Source organism: Leiobunum rupestre, chromosome 9 (assembly GCF_980474605.1).
Source record: "Leiobunum rupestre chromosome 9, qqLeiRupe1.1.hap1, whole genome shotgun sequence".
Taxonomy (NCBI): Eukaryota; Metazoa; Arthropoda; class Arachnida; order Opiliones; family Sclerosomatidae; genus Leiobunum; species Leiobunum rupestre.
Genome location: NC_143392.1, coordinates 21,936,383 through 21,950,053, shown reverse-complemented (window position 1 = coordinate 21,950,053; position 13,671 = coordinate 21,936,383). Strand labels below are relative to the sequence as shown.

Sequence of the window (13,671 nt, the reverse complement as noted above, 5' to 3'; positions counted from 1 at the left end):
TACATACGTAATTATAATTTATATTACATACGTAATTATAATTTATATTACATACGTAATTATAATTTATATTACATACGTAATTATAATTTATATTACATACGTAATTATAATTTATATTACATACGTAATTATAATTTATATTACATACGTAATTATAATTTATATTACATACGTAATTATAATTTATATTACATACGTAATTATAATTTATATTACATACGTAATTATAATTTATATTACGTACGTAATTAACTAATTATATAATTTAGATTACATACGTGATAATAATTTATATAATACCGGATTATTTGGTTTCTGACAGACACCCATATATAGAAATAAGCTACCCAAGAATATGGGTCGCCCACGTATGACGTCACACTCTCTCTCTCTCCGAGCCGTTTCGGAAAATCTCCAAAACTCGTTCGTTGAATGCGCCCCCCTTGATTTTCGATCACTTGGGCCCAGCTCTGTTCCTGTATCTGAGAATTCTGTAACGCGGGACATACGACGAGATTGTGACGAGACTATTTATATTCAAAACAATAATGCATCGAACTTCGAATATTGTCAAACGTCTAGCGCACTCTAGCAACAGTGTGGCCAATGAAATAAATAGCGATTTCGTAGTCGATGACGAGCTTTTGGACATTGTTGAGCCACATGATTTAGGTGTGAAATCTCCAATGCAGCCGAAATTAGCAACTTATCCTAGAAAATTATTTGGTGCCAAACTAAGAAGCTTTAATAAATCGTGGTTTGTTGACAGAGATTGGTTAGAATATTCTGTCACACTAGACGCTTGCTTTTGTTTTCCATGTAGAAAATTTTCATTCACTCAAGAGAGAGGGCAGTGTTTTCCTGATTTTCTCTATTTTCTTACCACCTGTTCCCGTTGTTCTGGCGCACGAGAAAACGACTGTCCACACGGACAAAATTTAACGGATTTTCCGCCGTCAGCGCTGCCGGTAAACGAGAAAACGGAGAAAAAAATGTTGAAATATCTCTACTTTATTTTCCCGGTTTTTGAAGCTCTTTGAGTTCGACTAATCAGCGAGCGTTTCGCTGTCACGTGATATAAGGAGCGATTTTGAAAGTCTTTAAAAGTAGGCTTAAGAATTTTTGCGTCTACCACGTGACGGCATAACGCTCGCTGACTGGTCGAGCCCAACGCCACTCAAAAAAGGTTATCCGTTTTCTCGTTCCCCGGCAGCGCTCGCTGTGATAAAATCCGGCAAATTTGGTCAGTGTGTACAGTCGTGTTCCTGCGCGCCAGAACCACGGGAAAAGGCGGTAAAACTAGAAAATATAGAAAACCAGGAAAACACTGCCCGTTGTTCTGGTGCACGGGAAACGACTGTATACACGAACAAAATTTGCCAGATTTTACCGCCACGAGCGCTGCAGGTAGACGAGAAAACGGAAGACCATATTTTGAGGCGCGTTGGGCTTGATCAATCAGCGAGCGTTATGCCCTTAGAAATCAGATAACAAACTAGAACGATTTTTGAAATTTTGACGCGGGTTCCGATTAGAACTTTTAAAAAACCCTGCCTTTGGCCCATGCTTTGCTTGGCTGGCAACGAAAGTTACGCCATCGGTGTCAAACTGGTGAACTAACACTCTATTTCGCCTAAAATTAAATGGCCGACTTTAGCTCGACGCTAACGCGGTTTTCTTTTACATCTTTAAAGTAACTTATGTTTAATTAAAGTATCCAAATCGTGTAAGAGTACATACTCAAAAGAAAACATATCTTTTCACAGGTTAGTGTTAGAAATAGTTTTCTTTTTACCGTAATTTCCAATCGCTAAGAACGCACTAGAAAACGCGTTTCTTTCAAATCATAGAAAGATGGTTTTTTAAATAAAAAATTAAGAATGGTTCAAAATTCCGTAATTAAATATTTAAGGAGTAATTACTCAAACAAAAACATATCTTTTCACAGGTTACTGTTAGAAATAGTTGTTTTACGAGCAATGCTTATGGGGAAAACCGGTGCACAGTAATGGTTTATCGCGAATATCTACGTTAGTATTGTATGTACGGCTATAAACCCAAGTTTGAACATTAGGGTCCGGCTATTTCCCACAAAAAATGTTCTATGAACATTTTACATACGAGCAATCGTTGTGTCGTAATCGCGGTTTTAACGTTGTACCTGAAACGCGTCTTACAATTTTGCGCCTTCGTTGACTTAAAACGCATCCGCCGCTCTTCGTGTAACCGCGTTTAAAATTTACCACCCAGCTAACTCTTGTTATTTTGGCAATAAATCGCTTGAAAATGAAGCTTTTGTGAAGGTTGTGTGAGACAAAATGATGGGAAAGTCGGAATAATGGGTCACTTAAATTTAAGTTCATACTGACTGCTGTAAGGAATAAATCTAAAAGACCAGTATCAATGCTTTGAAAAGAAAACACGACACCGATGAGACTGTTCGACATGTAGAACGCGAGCGAATCAACCTACCAAATGATATAAGAAATATTCAACATACAAATTTTCCCGTTTATATGAACTTAAATGTAATATAAAATCGTCTTGAAAAACCGTTTATTGCTTTATAACATTCAAAAATAATATTAAAATTATAAACATTAATAATATAATAAGTTTGCGTTGTCAACGCGCGTATTTTGAAACGGAAAAACCCGATTACTATTGTTAGATCTTGGATTAATAATATGATATTTTTAATACGAAACAAATAACGAAATACGTGGAATTTAATAAATAAATAAGCTTAGAACGTATTTCGTTATTTGTTTCTTATTACAAGGAGCGTTCGCCATCATTTAACCAGGGAGTACAGAACGGGAGTCGTTTTGCCAGATCTTTTAGGGTTATCAACCAAGAAGTCAGAGAATCGAGGTGGGGTGGGTTGAAAGGGGGTGGAAGGTTGGCAAAATACGGGACAAGATACGGCTTTTTGCGCCATCTACCTAATTTTTGTGGCTTTGTTGTTTATGGAGGAAGTGGCTGCTGCCGTTTTTCATTAGATAATGTAGATCCTAATTGTAAATATTTAAATTATCTGGCATAATCCCAAGTTTCTAGAGTAAAGCGTATCATTTTTAGGATACAATACAATTTAAATCATAGTACTAAATCAATGTAAATATAATTTTGTATCATATTTCAAACATTTCCTTATTAAACGCATTCCCAAATATAGAAAAATAAATTGTATAAAATGATAGAAAATAATTATAAGATCTGTTAAAATAATTAAATTTTATTTCGTTTGACTTTTGAAAGTCGATTTATGTAACAATGATCCATGCTTATTTTCACCACGTGAGTATAAAATTTGAATTTCTCAACAAAAACCGCATGGACGCTGATAATAGATGGCGTTAAATAGTCGAGGTGTCCCGTATTTTGCAGAGGCGCCTGCTGAAGTGTAGCTCATTGCAGCAGAACCAAAAAAAAACCCTCTTTTCATCTCCCGTTCTGTACTCCCTGATTTAACGAGATTTAACGATAGTAATCGGGTTTTTCCGTTTCAAAATACGCAGTAAAATAAACCGAGGCTTAAGACTGGGCAAGATTCCGCGCCTTAAAATTTTCGTCTACTTTAAAGATACATTCTGAACGAACCAATGGATGAAAAGTTATGAAACTAGCTTTTAAATAAACCTTGAAACTTATTTCAAGTCATATTTATAATTCACCGATGACAAAATTCGTGAAAAGTATTAATATCGTTCCGAATTACAACCTACTTTCTAAAATATCATTTTTCTTTCTAATACGCGCGTTGACAACGCAAACTTTACCTAGACTAACAGCTGTTTGATTATCTACATGGCGCGTTAAAAATATTATTTTTGAATGTTGTAAAGCGATAAACGATTTTTCAAGACGATTTTATATTACATTTAAGTTCATATAAACGGGAAAAATTGTCAGTGGAATATTTCTTATATCATTTGGTAGGTTAATTAACGTTTAATTATCGCCAACTTTACATTAATTTCAATGGGGTGGGGGAAAACTTTTAACCAAGTTACGCGCGAGCGCGCCTCTTTAGGCAGCGCAGATGGCGTTACTTTCGTTTTAGCCAAGAATCTAATCGGTACCTTGTCAGCCATTCGATTAAGCGTTCTAGTTTGTTATCCGATTTCTATGGTTATGCCGTCACGTGGTAGACGCAAAAATTCGTAATCCTACTTTTAAAGACTTTCAATTTCGCTCTATATATCACATGACACCGTAACACTCGCTGATTGGTCGAGCTCAAAAACCTGGAAAATAAAGTAGAGATATTTCAATTTTTTTCTCGGTTTTCTCGTTTACCGGGCGAGCGTAAATTCATAACTCTTAAGTCTCTTTACACGAGAGTAGGAATTTTGGGAAAGACAAAATATTTCATTAAAGACGAAATAATTTTGAATAGACTAAACTCGTGCCACGTAACATTCTGATGCCTTCACATCTGCGGATCCTTCCATTTATCGTTATTTGTTTTCGTCTTAGGAAACGAAGATTTCTACATAGTTCTCAGATACGAAGAGAATAGTCTACCACAGGGCCGTGCTTAGGGGGTGGCAAGCCGCGCGGTCGCCCAGGGCCGCTAAAATTTTACCATAGGGATGTATATACCGGAGGGCCGCTACACTCACAACTTGTCAGTTTCGCCCATGCATTTCGCCCGAGGCCGCGAGATCTCTAAGCACGGCCCTGGTCTGATACGTGAAAATTTACTGGAAGTTGTCTGTTTGAATGAGCTTAATGCTGAATACACCTCAGAACGAATATTAGAAGTACTTCAAACCCACAAAATTGACGTCAATAAAATGGTTAACCAATGCTACGATGGAGCGTCAGGTAACTACCCTTTTATTTAGGGGTGTGCAAAATATTTGGTGAGACCAAATAATTCGATCGAATACCAAATCGAATAGCGCTTGAAAAAGTTGGCGAATATTCGTTTTTCCTCATCAAATAGTCGAATATTCGGAAAAGGTGTTTGGTATTTTCTAATAGTTTTCAAACTGGTAGAATAACCGCGGGTATTTTTCTAATTTGTTGAGTTTCCAGACAATCAAAAGATTACGTGATGAAAATAACGAACTATGCCTTATATCTGACACCTGCTTAGACCACCGCGGCAAGTAAAATATAAAGAGTACCTTGCACGTCCCTACTCTAACGAGGAGACGACCCGAGGTGGCTCTCACCGATTTGGTTCAAAGTTGGGGGATTGTTAGACCTAGATGTAACATGAAACCCGTTAAAGGGAAAAGTTACGCTGGGCTTCCGTTTTTCCATGGCAACCAAAAATGTTTTTGACAACATAAAATAAGAAAATGTCTATGTAAAATAACATGCGAAAATGACAAATTCTAAACTTCAATAAATCAAAAAAAAAAATTAAAAAAAAAATAATTTTTTTTGTAAATTTAACATTTTTGGATTACTTTGGACAAATAGGGGAGAATAAAAAATTTGGGTGAACTCGAGCGAATTTGAATAAATACGTCGAAATTTTAGGTATGATACAAAATATTTGTAAAACTTATGCCGTGATAACTGCCATATATTTTCGCCGATAAATCTTAAAATTTCTACATTACATTATCTGAACGATGTAAACCGATTTTTAGATTTCGATAGAAAAACGACGCCATTTTATAAAATGGCGGATACAAATATAAATCATGGTGCAATAAGTTAGGTAATTTGTATCCGATTAACCTAAGATTTTCTACGTTACATTATCTGCCCGAATGAATTCGTACTATAGATTTTTATAGAAATCCGACACCATTTTGGAAAATGGCAGATATCAATAAAACTCATCGTGCGATAAGTTCCGTAAATATTCGTCGATTAATCAGAAATTTTCTACGTTTCATTATCTGCCCGAGTTAATTAGACCTATGGGTTTTCCAATAATAATCCGACGCCATTTTGAAAAATGGTGGATATAAATATAACTTATGATGCGATAACTGCCGAAATTATTTGTCGATTTACGTGAAATTTTCTACATTACATTATCTGATCGAATAAATAAGCCCCTTACACTGTGATAGAAATATGACGCCATTTTATAAAATGGCAGATATCAATATCTCATAATGCGATAACTGCCGAAATTATTTGTACATTAATTTGAAATCTGCCGTATGCAAAATAGCACATAACAATATATTTCTTGATTGTTATTAGAAAAATTATCGATTATCAATAATTTCCCGAGTTATCAATAATTACGGAACTTATATGACATCCGCCATTTTCCAAATTGGCCTAAAATTTTAATAAAATTAATAGGATTACTTGATATTGTCTACTTTACATTACCTATTAAAGATAATAAATCCTATTAATTTTAATAAAATTCGAAGCCATTTTGGAAAATGGCGGATGTCATATAAGTTCCGTAATTATTCGACGATAAATCAGAATTTTTCTGTTTCATTAAATGATCGAATAAATAAGTCCTTTCTATTTTAAAAGAATTCCGAAGCCATTTTGCAAAATGGCGCATGTCTGAGAAGTTCCGTAATTATTCGTCAACTATTCTGAAATTTTCTATTTCTGACCGAGTAAATTAGTCCTATTTCTTTTGAGAGAAATACTCCGTTTTTCAAAATAACGCACATCAATGTATCCCTTGGTGCGATAAATTCTATATTGTTATTGTTAAAAAAATTATAGGAAACTTAATATAAAATGGGTAAATTTTAATACATTTCGGCAAAATCCAATAATATTGGGTAAGTTCTTATACCATTGGATTAATAATTATGGTTAAATTTATCATTTAGACATAATTTGGGTAAATTGAAATATTATTAAATTAGTTCAATTGGCATTGTAGAAATATTGGTAATTCGGGAAATTATTGTTAATTCAGAAAATGGTTGTAATTCAGGAAATTTTGGGTAATTTGGAAAATTATTGGTAATTTGGGAAATAATTGGTAATTTGGGAAATAATTTGTTATTCTGGAAATTATTGGTAATTCTTGAAACTAATGGTAATTCTGGAAACTATTGGTTTATCTTGAAACTAATGGTAATTCTTGAAACTAATGGTAATTCTGGAAACTATTGGTAACTCGGGAAATTATTGGTAACTCGGGAAATTATTGGTAACTCGGGAAATTATTGGAAACTCGGGAAATTATTGGAAACTCGCGATTTAATCATACTAATGACGATTTAAACGTTTCAATCAGGATTTAATCATTGTAATCAGATTCAATCATTTAATCATGATTAAATCAGATTCAAACATTATAATTATTTATTAAACGTGATTTAATCAACATAATCGTGATTAAATTGAATTAAATCAAAGTAATCACGATTAAATCGGATTTAATCTTTCGAGGGGTGCGTCGTTAATCAAGGAAGTGACCTGCCCCTCGGCGATAGCTGATCTTTTCAACTTGAACAAAAACCACTTAAGCAGAGAAATAGTACCTGCTCGCGCCTACATTCTAAAGAACGTAGCTCACGATGAAAGAAAAATAACAAATTGTTTGCTCAGCCCTCCAAGAATGTAAAGTAAGTGTAAACAATGAAAGTAGGCTACTTAAGAACTATAAAGTTCTAATTTTTCATTCAGGATGCTTTTCCTATATTGTACAAAATTTGCTGTGCAGCCCTTGCATTTGACTCATCAACAGCAGTATGCGAGGGAACATTCTCGACGTTGACCAGAATATTAAGCTCAGAACGTAGGACTGGTCGATTACTCGAACTCGACCTCGAATAGGTAATTGGAGAATACTCGTCGATTACAGAGTACCTAAAAATTGCATATTCAGGTACCCGATTACTCGAATGAGCTGCTCTCTAATACTCTCCGAGTATTTGTTTTTTCTATCCTCGTTGCTTCAAAGTTCAAAGAGGGGTTTTTACAACCTTTTGGCGACAATAAACGGTACCTACCAAGTTGTAGAAACTGTGGTCCATTTAAATTAAAGGAATGTTTTTCAGCATTGAAATTTACTTTATACTCCTTTTAAATTTAATTTCATAATTAATTGAATAAAACCACCTAATCAAGTACTCGATAACCCGACTCGTTAAAAATATTACTCGATGTTTTTTTTTAGTTACTCGACTCGAATAAGATAAAGTTTCCCCTCAATCAAGTACTCGATTACTCGACTCGACTTCAATATTACTCGACTCGAATACTCGATGAAAAAGAATTCGGTACTCGATATCCGACTCGGTTGCCTGAAACCACTACTCGCACAGCCCTACCGGAACTTCAATCAATGCAACCAGATCGTCTGTGCGATTTAACGTTACGCGCTGTGGAAAAAGACATCCCACAAAAAGTTACTTTTGACCAATTCCTTTCTATTTTTAAAGAAAAATCTAGAAAACTAGCAGTGTAAAGAGAAAATGATGTACTTTTGAAAAGGATTAAATTGTGATATCTAGTCTGAAATTTGAATTTCATAGTTATTACGGAGGCGAAACTTTAACTTATCAGTTCTCAAACATGCTATAACGCAAGGGGCGTTTGCCGCGTACCTAATTTATTCAGTTTTGGGAAGCGTATCCCCATAGAGGGTTGAATAATAATAATGATAATAATCAGCTAGGCTAATACCCTTGGCACCACTTTAGGCCTAAGTCGTCAAGCGACTTTTGAAGCCATTAATTCAGGTGGCCGGATTACAATGCGCAGGAGGGTGAGGACAGGCCCGCATGCCACGCGATCGAGCCAACAGCTCCCTACACTAACTATTACCGTTAACCTCAACAAGTTTTTATGGAAGGGGAAACCGAAGAGCTCGGAGGAAAACCCCTTAAACCAGAGTTTTCACCCAGTGCCACAAGCTGGGATCGAACCCGGCTCTTCTTGCTGCGAGGCGAAAGTGCTAACCACTCCACCATTCTTTAAGTATTATTCTTTAATCGAAAAATTATTATGAACTTGCAGTAAATCTAACTCGTTACAAGCTCTGATCGACTGCCCATTGAGACTAAAATATAATTTTCATCAATTTAAAAATATACATTGCGGAGTGCCTCGCTCGCTCATACTAAGCCACTAAAAACAGTGCCCTACTAAAATTTTGAGGCTGGTTACGGCGCTGATTGTGGCTGAGCCGGTGGCGATGGTGTATGATTTGAACTATCACTAGATATACTTTCAATAGAGCCCGAAGAACTATACGAAGCACTCGAATTTTCTAACATAGAAGACGGTATGAAAGACGGTGTTGAACCCCTTAAGGCACGTACGGATTGCGCTGCTAGATATTGCGAATTATCATCATCATAGTATAACGTCGATGTGGCTGAGCCGGGAATACCAACATGTTGAGACGTGTTATGGTCTATATAAACATTGGAACACATCGACGCGTTTATACTAATGAATTCGCTTATCGATAATGTATCAGCGTTAGATGTGGAACCTGTATCATGTCCTGACCACCTTGTTTTCCGTTTCGACCGAATTGATTTCCTTTCCGGAGATGTATCATCGTTAGAAGTGGAACCTGTATCAGACCCATTTGTTTTCTTTATTTTAACGTTAAAAGCCTCCCGCTTTCTTTTGACGCTAGATGGCCCCACCATCTCCATAAACGAGTTTGAAATTTCCACCTGAGCGTTCGTAGAGGAGTTAATGGATGGCGCCACCGTCTCGGTAAACGCGTTTTCTCGATTTATTATCTCCCTCTCTCCCGCTTTGGATTCTGGTTGCGTTTTATCAGGCGTGACAACGTCTTGTCGCGAAAAGTCTGACTCGATCGTATCATATATTTCGCGATCAGGTGTCAACCAGTTATTTCCATTAAACGGGAATTGATCAATAGAATAAATTCGATAACAGCGACGGGTGGCGTGATATAATTATCAGTGTTGTATAAGCTTGGTAACTCAAAATCATCGGCTAGCAAATCTAAACCGGGGGGTGTTAGAGGCGGGTTGTTCGTTATCGTTCCTAGCGTTTGATTCCACGAAATAATCCGACGTATTATAATCAATTGGTAGCTCAAAATCATCTCCCAATGCCGATAAAATATCATTCCTGTCCTGACATTGCATTTCGAATTCGGGTGTTAAAGCGTGGGTCGGGGTATTTTTAATTAAATTATTTAACTCGCTATGATTATTACATTTAAAAGGTGTTAGAGGGATATTACCGAGGTACTCAATTACTTCTCGAAACGCTTTAACTAAATTACTATCGATAACACAGTTTGGAACGTAATTGGTCATTAAAGACGCCAGATTAAAATAAAAATTGTACAAAAAAAGTAGACTTACTAGTCTAATCCGAATAAAGTATCATCAAATCTGCTAGGAGCTGCTCCGCCGACATTCTAGTACTTTTTCTGGATCAGATTAAAAAAGTTGAAAACGCTCGGAACTCTAGTTTCCAACTTCCAAGTGGTGTGTGCCAGGATCTTGGCTGGCCTTTTTATCCAAAAACGCGTCTAAAGGCCCATTTTCATGCTCGCTGGTAGCGGATAAAAATCATCAAAATTCGCATCCGCCACTCGCAAGCGTGAAAATAAAGCTAAAATATCTGTTTGAAACAGATCGACGCGGAAAGTGAAAAAGTGGGTAGCGGAAGCGGATTTTTTCGATTTTAACCCGCTACCAGCGAGCATGAAAATGGAGCTTAAAGCTTGTTTTCCACTGGCGCGCGCAACGACGCGTTTCTCAGCTTTGAAACGTTCAAACGTTTTTACGCGCGTAAAGAAAATAACATTATGACGCGCGCTAGTGGAAAATAAGCTTTAGGCTTATTAATGTAAATTCTCAAAAGTCCCGTATGGCGTATGAAACATCATATGTCATTCTTTCCTATGATATATACAGGGTGTCCATTTTTAATCGAAAAAGTGATTTTTCTCAATAACCGTTGAAGTTAGAATGTATAATTTTTTTTGTGTGAATTGTCAGTACCGGGGGCCATTGTTGTACATAATGTTTATCGATTTTAAAATAATATTTTAAAATTTTGAAAAAATAAATTTTGATTTATTGGAGCTCGTAAAATTTTGCCAATGAGAAAAATGTAGAGCGACGTCGAAAACATAAGAATAACGTTTGGTCGTTGAAAACACAACCATTTTTCACGAAAATACACGCGTTTGAAAATTGACTTAACGGGTAAACAAAATAATTGGATAAATCAAAAACTAGAATCTTTTGGATGCAGTGGAAGTCGTAAGACAATATTATTTTTAGGATGAACTAAATATTATTTTTATTTATTTAATGCAAGATTCTAAATTTCTAACTCTCATTTAAATGCTATATTACCATAGACCATTTTCGCTCGGGGAACCTTCAAGATATCACGTATCTAATTTCGGGGATATTGTTTTTGGACTTTCGGTTATTTTTCATTAAATTTAATTTAAATAAATAAAAATTGTATTTAGTTCAGTCTAACAATAATATTGTCTTACGACTTCCACTGCATCCAAAAGATTCTAGTTTTTGATTTTTCCAATTATTTTGTTTACCCGTTAATTCAATTTTCAAACGCGTGTAATTTCGTGAAAAATGATTGTGTTTTCAACGACCAAACGTTATTCTTATGTTTTCGACGTCGCTCTACATTTTTCTCATTGACAAAATTTGACGAGCTCCAATACATCAAAATTTATTTTTTCAAAATTTTAAAATATTATTTTAAAATCGATAAACATTATGTACAACAATGGCCCCCGGTACTGACAATTCACACTTCAACGGTTATTGAGAAAAATCACTTTTTCGATTAAAAATGGACACCCTGTATATTACGAGTCATTTTAGTTAGACCTATGCGTGTTTTTTTTTTCACATGAGGTTTTTTGAACGCTCTTTCAAGAATATTTTTTAGGCTGGCATATAAAAGAAAGATATTCTTGAAGAAAATAATGTCTTGATACTATTTCCTCAACAAATCTGGCGTGGGAATCCCCATTGAAATTAAAATAGTTATGGTTTTAAGCTGTTATATACGAAAAAGGGACCCCACTTGAAGAACATCTTGACTTAAAAATGTTTCCGAAACAACTTTTCCGTGGGATATGGTTTTCCAAAATTCTACGGGCCTCATTTAACTCGCAACTATATGGCAACCCAACGCCTTAAAGTGGGGTGATATCGGTTGGCATCTGTTAACATCTGTCTTGAAGATGCGTCAAATCATAAGCCTATCAACCCTAAGTTTGAATCGAAAGGCAATGTTGGTTCAAGCTAACGACTGTCGAAAGTACAGCGCTAAATCCACCCGGTGGCGGAAAAGAGAAACGTAACGCGTCCCGCAATGCATGATGCCAGCTGCTAAAGAGAGAGGTGCGTAGAGAGAGAAAGGGGGAAGGAAGAAGCTTCAATTTATTTCTACCAGATGCCGATACTATCGCCTGATTTCTTCTTTTTCGCCCGTCCAGTGGTGGTACAAAGGGCGCTATGCGCGTTTCAAACTTAGGGTTGATAGGCTTATGGTCAAATGAAATTAGATATCAACGTTTTAACGCTGTCTTGGAAAACGGTGTATTCCGTTAGCCGGACAAAAAAAATGGCTACATAAGGAAAATGTCTAAAACATGTGGGAACGCTTTTCTCAATATTAAAAACGCCCCCATTGAAAAAAAAAATCCCTACAAAACCAAACAGCTCGGTCTACCCCTGATCATTCCGCCAGACTCTCTAAACGTTAAAATGTACGCCAGAAGATCTGCTTCTCCGATGCCCGCGACTCCATCACCGGCTCCTTCGGTGGAGGAAATCCCGCAACGGTTTGCCACGGCGAGGTCAGTATCTATTTATTTGAATTTATATGACCCATTTGCACGAAAAAGCTCTAAAAATGTTTTATTCACGAACAGCCCCGTTGAAACCCGGCCTATCACGCTGATAATCAACCATTCAGACATCAACTGTAAAAGTTTAAATTTGTTTATTTTGGTATTCGTATATTTAAACCTCTTTTTTCTTAATTTTAAAAAGGCTCAATTTTGTCCAAGGCTGATTATTCAACCCGGTTCCTGTATGCAGTGCGTAATAGCGGGGTAATATACATTTATTCTAAAATGTCCGTAACAAACGACTAATGTGTTTTAAAATATATTCAGTCTGACCACCGAGCTTTACCATCAGAGGCTTGGGAGTTTATCAGACGGAGACCCCGAGCTTGAAGGTTAGACCCGCTTTTTTTTCTTTTTTTTTCTCGCCACTATCCATCGTTTTTCTTTTTCTCTAATTTAAAAAATTTAATTTAAACTTATTTAAATCTTTTTAATAAATATATTTTTATTACGATATATCTGGTTCTGTTTTCAAAGAAGATTTATTTGATTTTTTTTCTTACTATATACAATTTGCTTGTTTTCTAAAAGGAGGGGTCTGTCCGATTTTTAAGATTTTTTACTTAAGGGGCTCCAAAGTTCGGTAGCAAAATGTGTGTAAAGTAATAAAGAATCCTTGAGTAAAGTGCGAAATTTACGGTTGACTCTACCCGCAAGGCCGAGTGAGGGGTTGGGGGGAATGAAAAGCATGCTCAATTTTCTTTTTTTTGCCACCGAACTTTGGAGCCCCTTTAACATATCATAGCGTGCGAGGTACTATAACATGTTTAACGCAGATGTTTCCTCGTATCCATCCCCATATGGGGTCCCCCTTAGGGGTGGTTGTAAAACAGTCCTGAAATTTAGATCAGACTTTTATCAGCTCC

At 36.1% G+C, this 13,671-nt stretch overlaps 1 long non-coding RNA gene across 1 annotated transcript; it reads left to right on the top strand.

The window, feature by feature from the left end:
- The first annotated feature begins 12,603 nt into the window (after nt 1-12,603).
- On the top strand, nt 12,604-13,135 carry LOC149926858 (uncharacterized). Its single transcript, XR_016473623.1, has 4 exons — nt 12,604-12,751; nt 12,827-12,879; nt 12,948-13,009; nt 13,073-13,135. It is a non-coding gene; the product is annotated as an uncharacterized LOC149926858 (long non-coding RNA).
- The last annotated feature ends 536 nt before the right edge of the window (nt 13,136-13,671 follow it).